Source organism: Schistocerca americana, chromosome 11, assembly GCF_021461395.2.
Source record: "Schistocerca americana isolate TAMUIC-IGC-003095 chromosome 11, iqSchAmer2.1, whole genome shotgun sequence".
In the NCBI taxonomy this organism is placed as follows: domain Eukaryota; kingdom Metazoa; phylum Arthropoda; class Insecta; order Orthoptera; family Acrididae; genus Schistocerca; species Schistocerca americana.
The window spans coordinates 204,139,029-204,152,585 of NC_060129.1; the positions used below are offsets into that span (position 1 = coordinate 204,139,029).

The 13,557-nt window shown below is 46.4% G+C and overlaps 1 protein-coding gene across 1 annotated transcript in view; it reads left to right on the plus strand.

The window, feature by feature from the left end:
* Positions 1-397: 397 nt before the first annotated feature.
* Positions 398-13,557, plus strand: part of LOC124553601 (tyrosine-protein phosphatase non-receptor type 11-like) — a 255,423-nt gene continuing 242,263 nt past the window's right edge. The window contains exon 1 of the mRNA XM_047127457.1: positions 398-518. The gene's annotated coding sequence lies outside the window, so the exon portion shown is untranslated. The remainder of the gene's footprint in view (positions 519-13,557) is intronic.

Below are 13,557 nucleotides of genomic sequence, written 5' to 3' on the forward strand. Positions count from 1 at the left end.
GTGTGTAGAGTTGCTCAGCAGTGGTGGTTGGTCGGCCGATAATTTGGCGTGTGTGTGTGTGTGTGTGTGTGTGTGTGTGTGTGTGTGTGTGTGTGTGTGGCGGTCTTTATTCGGAACTGCTTACCTGAGGTGGTTGTTCCTACCATTCTGCAGAAGAGGCTGCCACAAAATTGTTTGGTTGGTCGGTCGGCTGATAAATTGGTATGTGTGTGGAGCCCTGTAGTCGAAGCTTCTTACCTGTGGTGGTTGTTCCCAGTGGTCCACAGGAGAGGCTGCCACCAAATTGGTTGGACGGTAAGTTGGTACACGTGTAGAGTTGCTCAGCAGTGTTGTTTGTTGCAGCAGCCCTCAGGAGAGGCAGCGCAGTCGCAGCCAGTCGGACCGCCGCGGAAGCCCCACCTCGGGCCACCGCCCGCACCACAACCACCACCACCACCACCACCAGGACTGGTTGTCCGCCTGGGGTCGCCTCGTCGGAGCCATAACGGGGGGCGGCAGGAAGCTGGGCGTCGGCTCAGGTACGTCTCTCTCTCTCTCTCTCTCTTTCTCTCTCTCTCTTTCTCTCTCTCTAGATGAGGCAGTCAAGAAAATTAATAGTGTTGTTTGCAGTAGTTGTGCACAGTGCTCTCTATTAGTTCTTTGAGCTCTGGTACTTTTCCAACACAACTATGACAGTTTACACCTGTTATACCGTTGGTTCCTGTATCTAAGCTCTTCCTGTGGCTGACGTGCACCCTTTGAGACTGAAACCATTTTTTTTTTCTGACACCCTCTAACCTAAACAACCACCAAGTCCATGCCACACACCCGCTGGTACCTGTGTAGCCACCTCCTGCACGCAGTGGCCACCCGACTACTCAGCAGAACTCGAAACCCCACCACCCTACGGCGCAAGCATCTGAGCCTCCGATTCAGATGGTCCACTCGGGTCTGTACCGGAGGTCCGCAGTTGGTCCTGTCGACTGTGCCGGAAATGGTGAGCTCTGCTTTCATCTCACTAGCGGGACTGGTAGCCTTTAAGCTTATTTCGTGAGATATTTGGCCCGGTCACTATCAATAGACCAACCTCTATATCTCAGCCCCCCCCCTCTCTCTGCCCCCCCCCCTCTCTCTATATCTCTCACTCTCTATATCTCTCACTCTCTATATCTCTCACTCTCTATATCTCTCACTCTCTATATCTCTCACTCTCTATATCTCTCACTCTCTCTTTCTCTCTCTCTCTATATATATCTCTCACTCTTTCTCTCTCTCTCTCTCTCTCTCTCTCTCTCTCTCTCTCTCTATATATATATATATATATATATATATATATATAATCTCTTTCTCTCTATAGCTCTTTCTCTCTCTCTCTCTCTCTCTCTCTCTCTCTCTCTCTCTCTCTCTCTCTCTCTCTCTCTATATATATATATATATATATATATATATAATATCTCTTTCTCTCTATATGTATATATCTCTTTCTCTCACTCGCTCTATATCTATCTCTCACTAGCTCTATATCTGTCACTCGCTCACACACACACACACACACACACACACACACACACACACACAGGCACCCATTAGCCGTGTCACCGTATAGCCAGCCAGACACGCAGCGCCGGCCCGGTGTCTGGTTTACCCTGCCTCTGCGTGTACACTGGCTGCCCACACCCCACACCGGCTGACTCAGCGCTCTAATTGCCCTGGCCCCGCCCCGCCCCGCTGCCAGCGGTCACGAGGTGCGCTGCTTGTCGCTTACCGTCCACCGCCACTGAGTGTCACCCACTGTGCAGGTAGTGTAGTCCAGTGTAGTGCAGTGTATAGTGTAGTGCAGTGTGCATGTGTGGCCGGCGGCTCCTCACCACACTCTGCCCCGCTGGTGCGTCTCTCTCTCTCTCTCTCTCTCTCTCTCTCTCTCTCTCTCTCTCTCGCTGTTTGTCTTCTCGTCTGTCCAACTGCGCAGCCTTATCTCTCAGTTAACACCGCAGCTGGACTCTCCTAACAGACTTTTCGACACTCAGCGGCTGTGACTCCAACTTCCTGCTTATGAGTTCTTAGTATTGTCAGTACGCCCGCTCCACTCGCAATGTTGTATTCTCTCGTTTTACTCCACCGAGTTTCCGAATTCCACCGAGGTGACAAGAGTCGTGGGACACGTCCTAATATCGTGCCGGGGCAGTGCAGCTACTCGCCTCGAATAATGGAGAATTAAAATTAAAAGGAAGCTCAGCGTTGGCCGTAACATTGGTGGTTTATTGATAGCAAAATCGATTTTCAATCACATAGCGAGATAACTTGATACCAGCGTCTGTGAGCTTAATTTGTACTCGACAGCACTGAAGATGATCACCGTGTGATTGAAACTCGATTTTGCTTCCAATAAACCATCAATATTGCGGCCAACGCTGACCTTCCTTTTAATTTTACACACATTGTCGTTGTGCGCACAGCACTCCGTGGAGTCGGCAATCAATAATAGAGAATTATTGTGAAGGTGGTTCGGTGAACCGTCTGCCAGCCACTTAAATCTGATTTGCGGAGTATCCGTATAGATGTAGATGAAACGCGTTTTTGCTGCGTCATGATCTTCCCACGAAATTTCAATCCCCGACATTCCCCTCCGAATGCGAGAATGTTTGTTGGCGCCCACCTAGATAGGGAGGAATGATCGTCATAATAAAATAAGGGGAATCGGAGCTCGTACACGATGACTGTAATGGAACATATACTGTATTCGAACATTATGAAGTACCTCGAAGAAAACGACTTGTTGACAGAGAGTCAGCACGGATTCAGAAAATACCGTTCTTGTGAAACACAACTAGCTCTTTATGCTCATGAAGTAATGAGTGCTATCGAAAGGGGATGTCGAATTGATTCCGTATTTTTAGATTTCCAGAAGGCTTTCGACACCGTTCCTCACAAAAGAGTCTTCTAACCAAACTGCGTGCCTACGGAGTATCGCCCCAGTTGTGCGACTGGATTCGTGATTTCCTGTCAGAAAGGTCACAGTTCGTAGTAATAGACGGAAAGTCATCGAGTAAAACAGAAGTAATATCCGGCGTTCCCCAAGCAACTGTTACAAGCCCTCTGTTGTTCATGATCTATATCAACGACATAGCAGACAATGTGAGTAGCCGTCTTAGTTTGTCTGCAGATGATGCTGTCATTTACCGTCTTGTAAAGTCATCAGATGATCAAAATGAATTGCAAAGTGATTTAGATAAGATATCTGTATGGTGCGAAAAGTGGCAATTGATCCTGAATAGGGAAAAGTGTGAAGTTATTCACACGAGTACTAAAAGAAATCAGCTAAGTTTCAATTACGCGATAAGTCACACAAACCTGAGGGCTGTAAATTCAACTAAATACTTAGGGATTACAATTACAAATAACGTAAATTGGAACGATCACATAGATAATATTGTGGGTAGAGCAAACCACAGACTGCGATTCACTGGCAGAACACTTAGAAGGTGCAACATGTCTACTAAAGAGACTGCTTATACCACGCTTGTCCGCCCTATTCTGGAGTACTGCTGTGCTGTGTGGGATCCGCAACAGGTGGGACTGACGGATGACATCGAAAAAGTACAAAGAAGGGCAGCTCGCTTTGTGTTATCGCGAAATAGGGGAGATAGTGCCACAAACAAGATACGTGAATTGGAGTGGCAGTCATTAAAACAAAGGCGTTTTTCGTTGCGAGGGAATCTTTACGATATTTCAATTATTAGTTTTCTCTTCAGATTGCGAAAACATTCTGTTAGCACCCACCTACATAGGGAGAAATGAGCATCAGGACAAAGTAAGAGAAATCAGGGCTCGCACAGGAAAATTTAAGTGCTCGTTTCTCCCGCGTGCCGTTCGAGAGTGGAACGGTAGAGAGGCAACCTGAAGGTGGTTCATTGAACCCTCTGCCAGGCACTTTATTGTGAATAGTAGAGTAATCACGTAGATGTGGATGTTAGGCGCTGTTACACCCGAGAAAAAAGTGTGCGAAACAGTTAAGTGTGAATTGCAGAGTAATGCTGTAGATGGAGATGCAGATTGTACGCGACGGAGGTCGCCATCTTGGGCAAAAAATGTCTGCATTCCGCTGGAGGAAGTGGGATGAAAGATGGTGAGGCGCGAGGTGGCGAGCCGACGTGTGTGTGTGTGTGTGTCACAAGTATGCAGGGCGGCCCGTTGACGAATGAGATACGGAATGCGACAAGAGGAGCGGTGAACGGGGGGCGACGAAAGAAGCCACGGGGGGATTGGGGAAAGGATTGCAGTGTGGGGAAGAACAAGGAAGCGGAGAGCATTCTCGAACATATTCCCAGTTCGAATATGATGAATTTCCTCGAGACACAGAAGTTGCTGTCCATGCATCAGCACGGCTTTAGAAAGCATCGCACCTGCGAAACGCAACTCGCCCCTTTTTTTACACGATATCTTGCGAACCATGGATGAAGGATATCACACGGATGCCATATCCCTCGACTTCCGGAAAGCGTTTGACTCGGTGCCCCACTGCAGACTCGTAATTAAGGTACGAGCATATGGGATTGGTTCCCAAGTATGTGAGTGGCTCGAAGACTTCTTAAGTAATAGAACCCAGTACGTTGTCCTCGATGGTGAGTGTTCATTGGAGGTGAGGGCATCATCTGGAGTGCCCCAGGGAAGTGTGGTAGGTCCGCTGTTGTTTTCTATCTACATAAATGATCTTTTGGATAGGGTGCTTAGCAATGTGCGGCTGTTTGCTGATGATGCTGTGGTGTACAGGAAGGTGTCGTCGTTGAGTGACTGTAGGAGGATACGAGAGGACTTGGACAGGATTTGTGATTGGTGTAAAGAATGGCAGCTAACTCTAAATATAGATAAATGTAAAGTAATGCAGATGAATAGGAAAAAGAATACCGTAATGTTTGAATACTCCTTTAGTAGAGCAGCGCTTGACACAGTCACGTCGATTAAATATTTGGGCGCAACATTGCAGAGCGATATGAAGTGGGACAAGCGTGTAATGGCAGTTGTGGGGAAGGCGGATAGTCGTCTTCGGTTCATTGGTAGAATTTTGGGAAGATGTGGTTCCTCTGTAAAGGAGACCGCCTATAAAACACTAATACGACCTATTCTCGAGTACTGCTCGAGCGTTTGGGATCCCTATCAGGTGGGATTGAGGGAGGACATAGAAGCAATTCAGAGGCGGGCTGCTAGATTTGTTACTGGTAGGTTTGATCATCACGCGAGTGTTACGGAAATGCTTCAGGAACTCGGGTGGGAGTCTCTGGAGGAAACGAGGCGTTCTTTTCGTGAATCGCTACTGAGGAAATTTAGAGAACCAGCATTTGAGGCTGACTGCAGTACTATTTTACTGCCGCCAACTTACATTTCGCGGAAAGACCACAAAGATAAGAGAGATTAGGGTTTGTACAGAGGCGTATAGGCAGTCATTTTTCTCTCGTTCTGTTTGGGAGTGGAACAAGGAGAGAAGATGCTAGTTCTGGTACGAGGTACCCTCCGCCACCCACCGTATGATGAATTGAGGAGTATGTATGTAGATGTAGATGTCGGCATATCTTCGGCAATTCAAGAGAGAAATGAGCAGCCAACAGTTTCAACGTTTCTTCCAGCAGTACATTTGTAAACAGAGAGACCACATCTAGGCTGATCAAATGTCATTCGGGCCCATCCTCGTCTCCTTTATGATGTCGACAAACATTTTTGAGTTATTAATGTGATGGTTACAGTGGCCACTATAGGTGCTAATAATTTGGTTAAGTACGAGGTGCATTCAAGTTCTAAGGTCTCAGATTTTTTTTTCTAATTAACTACTCACCCTAAATCGATGAAACTGCCGTTACCTCTCGACGTAATCGCCCTGCAGACGTACACATTTTTCACAACGCTGACGCCATGATTCCACGGCAGCGGCGAAGGCTTCTTTAGGAGTCTGTTTTGACCACTGGAAAATCGCTGAGGCAATAGCAGCACGGCTGGTGAATGTGCGGCCACGGAGAGTGTCTTTCGTTGTCGGAAAAAGCCAAAAGTCACTAGGAGCCAGGTCAGGTGGGTAGGGAGCACGAGGAATCACTTCAAAGTTGTTATCACGAGGAAACTCTTGCGTAACGCTAGCTCGATGTGCGGGTGCGTTGTCTCGGTGAAACAGCACACGCGCAGCCCTTCCCGGACGTTTTTGTTGCAGTGCAGGAAGGAATTTGTTCTTCGAAACATTTTCGTAGGATGCACCTGTTACCGTAGTGCCCTTTGGAACGCAATGGGTAAGGATTACGTCCTCGCTGTCCCAGAACATGGACACCATCATTTTTTCAGCACTGGCGGTTACCCGAAATTTTTTTGGTGGCGGTGAATCTGTGTGCTTCCATAGAGCTGACTGGCGCTTTGTTTCTGGATTGACAAATGGCATCCACGTCTCATCCATTGTCACAACCGACGAAAAGAAAGTCCCATTCGTGCTGTCGTTGCGCGTCAACATTGCTCGGCAACGTGCCACACGGGCAGCCGTGTGGTCGTCCGTCAGCATTCGTGGCACCCACCTGGATGACACTTTTCGCATTTTCAGGTCGTCGTGCAGGATTGTGTGCACAGAACCCACAGAAATGCCAACTCTGGAGGCGATCTGTTCAACAGTCATTCGGCGATCCCCCAAAACAATTCTCTCCACTTTCTCGATCGTGTCGTCAGACCGGCTTGTGCGAGCCCGAGGTTGTTTCGGTTTGTTGTCACACGATGTTCTGCCTTCATTAAACTGTCGCACCCACGAACGCACTTTCGACACATCCGTAACTCCATCACCACATGTGTCCTTCAACTGTCGATGAATTTCAGTTGGTTTCACATCAAGTAAATTCAGAAAACGAATGATTACACGCTGTTCAAGTAAGGAAAACTTTGCCATTTTAAGTATTTAAAACGGTTCTCATTCTCGCCGCTGCCGGTAAAATTCCATCTGCTGTACGGTGCTGCCATCTCTGGGACGTATTGACAATGAACGCGGCCTCATTTTAAAACAATGCGCATGTTTCCATCTCATTCCAGTCCGGAGAAAAAAAATCGGAGGCCTTAGAACTTGAAAGCACCTCGTATTATGCCAACCGAAATGTAGGAGGCGCAGTAGCACTGACAACAGGTCTCAGAGAGGGACGCCATCGTTGTGGACCTCGGGTAGACCGTACAACCTGGGTGGCCGTGGAGCTCTTGGTGGTGGATTCTTTACCAGTTCTTCTGGGGGGCCAGAGTTGTTCAGCAGCTCCCCCGTCTTCCCGCTAAGTGCTGCTGCGGGATCCCGTTTAAGAATCCTCCAATAATAGGGCCACTTTCTTATGATAAGAAAGATGACGAAGATGGCGGAGGTAGGAATCGAAAGTTCGGGACTTTATCCAAATTTGACGCGGCAAGTAAACCGAGAACTTTTTATGCAACGACTCCGCCGCGAAAGACTTCGTAGTCACAATCGTTTAAATAAAGCTGCTGGCAAAATAGTAAATTCACAAGTATGACATAATGTGAGGTATTCTTGCGGTATTCATTTGGTCAGCAATTGTGTTGAATACGATTTTCTGACGAACATTTGCAGAATGGAAAGATCAAGAAACGTAATGAATCAAAAAATAGCTCGGGCAATATCTCTAGTGCATTGCTGTAGTAGGAGATATCGTTTGTTGACATCGGATGAAAGATTAAAAGTAGTTAATTCACAGGTTCACAGTGTGAATGTTTATTCGCTCTGAAATATTAACTATGTAGTTATAAACGAGGATAATGCAATGTAGTCGAGTTAACTCGGGTGATGCTGAGGGAATTGGATTAGGAAATGAGTTTTGGTATTTGGGGAGCAAAATAACTGATGATGGTCGAAGTGGAGAGGATATAAAGTGTAGACTGGCAATGGCAAAGAAAGCGTTTCTGAAGAAGAGAAATTTGTTAACATCGAGTATAGATTTAAGTGTCAGGAAGTCGTTTCTGAAAGTATTTGTATGGAATGTAGCCATGCATGGAAGTGAAACACGGAAGATAAATAGTATACACAACAAGATAATTAAAAACTTTCGAAATGTGGTGCTACAGAAGAATGGTCAAGATTGGATGGGCAGATCACGTGACTAATAAGGAGGTACTGAATAGAATTGGGGAGAAGAGGAGTTTGTGGCACAACTTGACTAGAAGAAGGGATCGGTTGGTAGGACATGCTCTGAGGCATCAAGGGATCACCAATTTAGTACTGGAGGGCAGCGTGGAGGGTAAAAGTCGTAGAGGGAGACCAAAAGATGAATAGACCAAGCAGATTCAGAAGGATGTAGGTTGCAGTAGGTACTGGGAGATGAAGCAGCTTGCACAGGATAGAGTAGCATGGAGAGCTGCATCAAACCAGTCTCAGGACTGAAGACCACAACAACAACAGTTACAAACATACTGAAATGTTGTTGTCACTGTGTGCGCGTCATTTCTCTCCGATCGCCGATGTGTTGAGTTTTGCTTTAACATTCGACTGTGAATTATTATACACTGAAGAGCCGGAAAAACTGACACAGCTGCCTAATATCGTGATGGGCCCCCGCGAGCGTGGGGTGAGGGGGGGGGGAGGGGGGAGGAGATCTCTTCTGGACAGCAGTTTCTGTTGCATACAGCTTTCTGGCCTCAAAAACATGAATTTTCTACCTTCATGTCACCGCTTATTTTGCCATTTTCATTGCGAAATTGACGGCTTGTTCATGTCTGGGGCAATAATAGAGGGCTGTTTGCCTGGATTGTCTGCTGCTGCAAGGTAGGTCTGGTTTGTTTTCGGTTCTAATGTCGATGGAGGCAGATATACTATCGGTAAAGAAATCTTGAGAAATTTTCGCGCCCTCAATACGTTTTATTGCTACCTTTTATTCTGTACCGGCGCCCTGTGGATGTCAATATGAAGATCTTGTAGAATTTCATACTTGTTACTACCTACTTTTTCCGCTTCTGTCAATAATTGAATTGACTTTTAAGTGTGCCACTGAATGATTTTTAACAGAATTTCGTTACGAATCTTCACGCATTGCTAAATTTGCACACTTTCGTGGTAGCTGAGCAACGGAAATCCAGTGTGACTGGTCTCGACTTTGACGCAGATAGTTTCGCGGCCGAATGCGCGTAATGCTTTGCTATTTCGTAACGATCTGGGGTATTTTCTCTTACTGAAACAGTTATCTCGGTAAGCTGAAATTAATTTTTATTAGCACAGTTCATACTAATTTGCGTTTCTTCTTTCATTTACCGGGTGATCAAACAGTCAGTATAAATTTGAAAACTGAATAAATCACGGAGTAATGTAGATAGAGAGGTAAAAATTGACACACATGCTTGGAGCGACATGGGGTTTTGTTAGATACAAAAAAAGTATTGCTAGACGCCTGAAAGATCTCTTGCGCGCGTCGTTTGGTGATGATCGTGTGCTCAGCCGCCACTTTCGTCACGCTTGGCCTCCCAGGTCCCCAGACCTCAGTCCGTGCGATTATTGGCTTTGGGGTTACCTGAAGTCGCAAGTGTATCGTGATCGACCGACATCTCTAGGGATGCTGAAAGACGACATCCGACGCCAATGCCTCACCATAACTCCGGACGTGCTTTACAGTGCTGTCCACAACATTATTCGTCGACTACAGCTATTGTTGAGGAATGGTGGTGGACGTATTGAGCATTTCCTGTAAAGAACATCATCTTTGCTTTGTCTTACTTTGTTATGCTAATTACTGCTATTCTGATCAGATGAAGCGCCATCTGTCGGACATTTTTTGAACTTTTGTATTTTCTTGGTTCTAATAAAACCCCATGTCATTCCAAGCATGTCTTTCAATTCGTACCTCTCGATGTACATTATTCCGTGATTTATTCAGTTTCCAAATTTATACTGACTTTTTCATCACCCGGTGTATCTTAGATTTTTTCGTGTTGTATTTAACACACTAACCAGCATTAATGTAGTGTTACACATGATTGAAAACAGTCTGACAAAGTTCGGATAGTTTTTAAATTTCACGCCTGTGCGTAGTATGTTGGTAGTACTTCTTCGCCTTGCCTGTTACGCAATGTAGCAGACTTTAAAGCTGAGCGGAACAGCATAACGAAAAAGGGAGGGATCTCGCTCGTTTTGTCCACGACTGCGCGTGTCACCTGCCAGAGTCGTATCCAGACCTGTCATCATCATCATGTTATCCGCCATATTAGCAGGTCCTTTGCCTCTCCATTGTCTGCGTCCCATTGCTTCCTTCTCAAGGCTGCTGTATGTTGTACCGTCCATCATGTCGTCCAGTATCTGGAATCTCTTCCTTCCTCGCTTCCTTTTCCCTTCTACATAACCTTCTTAAACTGTTTTCATCAGTCCGTCATTCTTTCTTAATATATGCCCAATCCAATTTCTTTTTTTTCTCTTTATTACATCTAGTAACTGTCTTTTGTCTGCCACTCTTCTCAGTACCTCTCCATTTTTTTACTCTGTTCATCCAACTTATTCTTTCCATCCTCCAGCCATGTCCAGATCTCAAGAGCCTCCAGCCTTTCTCTGTCTCTTTTCCTCATAGTTCATATTTCAGCGCCATATAGAAGAACAGTCCATACAAGACTTTTTATGAGTCTCTTCCTGAGTTCTCTGTCCAGACCGCTGCAGAAAATTCTCCTCATCTTATAAAACGCCTCCTTTGCCGTTGCTATCCTTGTTTTAATTTCTGTGGTGCTCTTCCAGTCGGTGTCTATCCTGCTTCCAACGTACTTACAATTTTGCACCTGTTCTAGTTTTTCTCTATTCAGCATAATTTTTATTTCCGTATTTCCTCCTAGTGCCAATACTTTCGTTTTATTTGTGTTAATTTCCATTCCATATTAGTTGCAATGGTGTCCACCAAATCCTTTAATTCTTTTTCCCGTGTGGCTAGAAGGACCATGTCACCAGCAAATCTCAATCACTCTACTCTTCTTCCTCCAATTTCTACTCCTTTGTCATCTAATGAGCATTGGTCAATCATATGTAGACAGCATCCTTGTCTTACTGCTTTTCCTAGTATGATCCAGTTTGTACTTTCTCCTCTCACTTTAACTGAGGTTTTTTGATTAAGATATAATGAGTTTACAAGTGTTCTGCTTTTCCAGTCCACTCTCTTTTCCCTCATTATAGTCGCCAGCTTGTCCCAAACCACATTGTCAAATGCCTTCTCTAGATCGATGAAGCACACATATATATATATATAGGTCTCTTGCTTTTTCAATAAACCTTTATCCCAAGATTCGTAGGAGCCCTATTGCGTCTCAGGTGCGCGTGTAAATCCAAACTGCTCCTCGCCAAGATTCTGCTCCATTACTTTTTCAAGTCTTTTATTAAGACCTATCACGGGCCCCACATCACTCCAGCTGCACACGCCACACACCCTTACAGAGACTCCACCAGTTCGAAACGTCCCCTGCCGGCATGCACGGTCCGCGGATTCCTCAGGTTGTCTACGTACACTTCCATCCGCTCGCTACAATTCGGAACGACACTCGTCCCACCAGGCAACATGTCCCCAGTCAGGAACAGTCCAATGTCGGCGTTGACGGGCCCAGGCGACGCGTAAAGCCGTGTGTCGCGCAGCCTTCAAGGGTACACGAGTGTGCCTTCCGTTGCGAAAGCCCATATCGATGGTCCTTTGTTGAATGCTTCGCACGCTGACATTTGCTGATGGCCCATCACTGAAATCTGCAGCAATTTTCCGAACGGTTACACTTCTGTCACGTTGGACGAATCTCTTCAGTCGTCGTCGGTCCCGTTCTTGCACGATCTTTTTCCGGCCGCTGCGTTGTCGGAGGTTCGACGTTTCACTGGATTCCTGATACTCACAGCGCACTCGCGAAATGGTCGTACGGGAAAATCCCCTCCCCATCGCTACCTCGGAGATGCTGTGTGTCGCATCGTTTGTGCGCCGACTACAACACCACGTTCAAACTCAGATCCTGCTAACCTGCCATTGTAGCAGCAGTAACCGATCTAACAACTGCTCCCAGACACTTGCTGTCTGTGGTGTCACCGCCAGACACCACGCTTGCTAGGTGGTAGCCTTTAAATCGGCCGCGGTCCGTCAGTATACGTCGGACCCGCGTGTCGCCACTGTCGGTGATTGCAGACCGAGCGCCGCCACACGGCAGGTCTAGAGAGACTTCCTAGCACTCGCCCCAGTGGTACAGCCGACTTTGCTAGCGATGGTTCACTGACAAATTACGCTCTCATTTGCCGAGACGATAGTTAGCATAGCCTTCAGCTACGTCATTTGCTACGACCTAGCAAGGCGCCATTATCATTTGCTATTTATCTTGTGATGCACGTACCGTCAGACCGATGTTCACCCATTATGGATTAAAGTTAAGTATTCCAGTAGTTACTTACGTTCTTTGCTACTATAAATTGCCTTACCTGTTCCAGACCTCACGCCGGCCTGCGTGCCTTTCGGCTTCCTCTCCTAGTGCCTTGGCTGTCTTGCCACGTCACAACACTGTCTCACACAGGCCTTGCCGACCGCAGTGCCGCATTCTGCCTGTTTAGAGGTCTCTGTATTTCAATACACATGCGTACACCAGTTTCTTTGACGCTTCAGTGAACAATGGAAATACGTAACAGATCAGGCGAATAATCGATGTTTTGGATACTATTAATCGACTCCTACTCACAATTGCTGCTCTCTTCCAATTGTAATAGTTCTCAGCACTATGGGACTGTGGTCATCAGTCCCCTAGAACTTAGAACTACTTAAACCTAACTAACCTAAGGACATCACAAACATCCGCCTAGAACCGCTCGGCCACAGCGGCCGGCCTCTTTCAGTCGCATATCCGCGGATCAGCGCCACCGAACGGTGATTCTACATCTACATCCGTACTCCGCAAGCCACCTCACGGTGTGTGGCGGAGGGTACCTTGAGTACCTCTGTCGGTTCTCCCTTCTATTCCAGTCTGGTATTGCTCGTGGAAAGGAGGATTGTCGGTATGCCTCTGTGTGGGCTCTAATCTCTCTGATTTTATCCTCACGGTCTCTTCGCGAGAGGAGGGAGCAATATACTGCTCGACTCCTCCGTGAAGGTATGTTCTCGAAACTTCAACAAAAGCCCGTACCGAGCTACTAGCGTCTCTCCTGCAGTCTTCCACTGGAGTTTATCTATCATCTCCGTAACGCTTTCGCGATTACTAAATGATCCTGTAACGAAGCGCGCTGCTCTCCGTTGGATCTTCTCTATCTCTTCTATCGACCCTATCTGGTACGGATCCCACACTGCTGAGCAGTATTCGAGCAGTGGGCGAACAAGCGTACTGTAACCTACTTCCTTTGTTTTCGGACTGCATTTCCTTAGGATTCTTCCAATGTCTCCGTGTGGCATCTGCTTTACCGACGATCAACTTTTATATGATCATTCCACCTTAAATCACTCCTAACGCATACTCCCAGATAATTTATGGAATTAACTGCTTCCAGTTGCTGACCTGCTATATTGTAGCTAAATGCTAAGGGATCTTTCTTTCTATGTAGTTGCAGCACATTACACTTGTCTACATGGCGATTCAATTGCCATTCCGTGCACC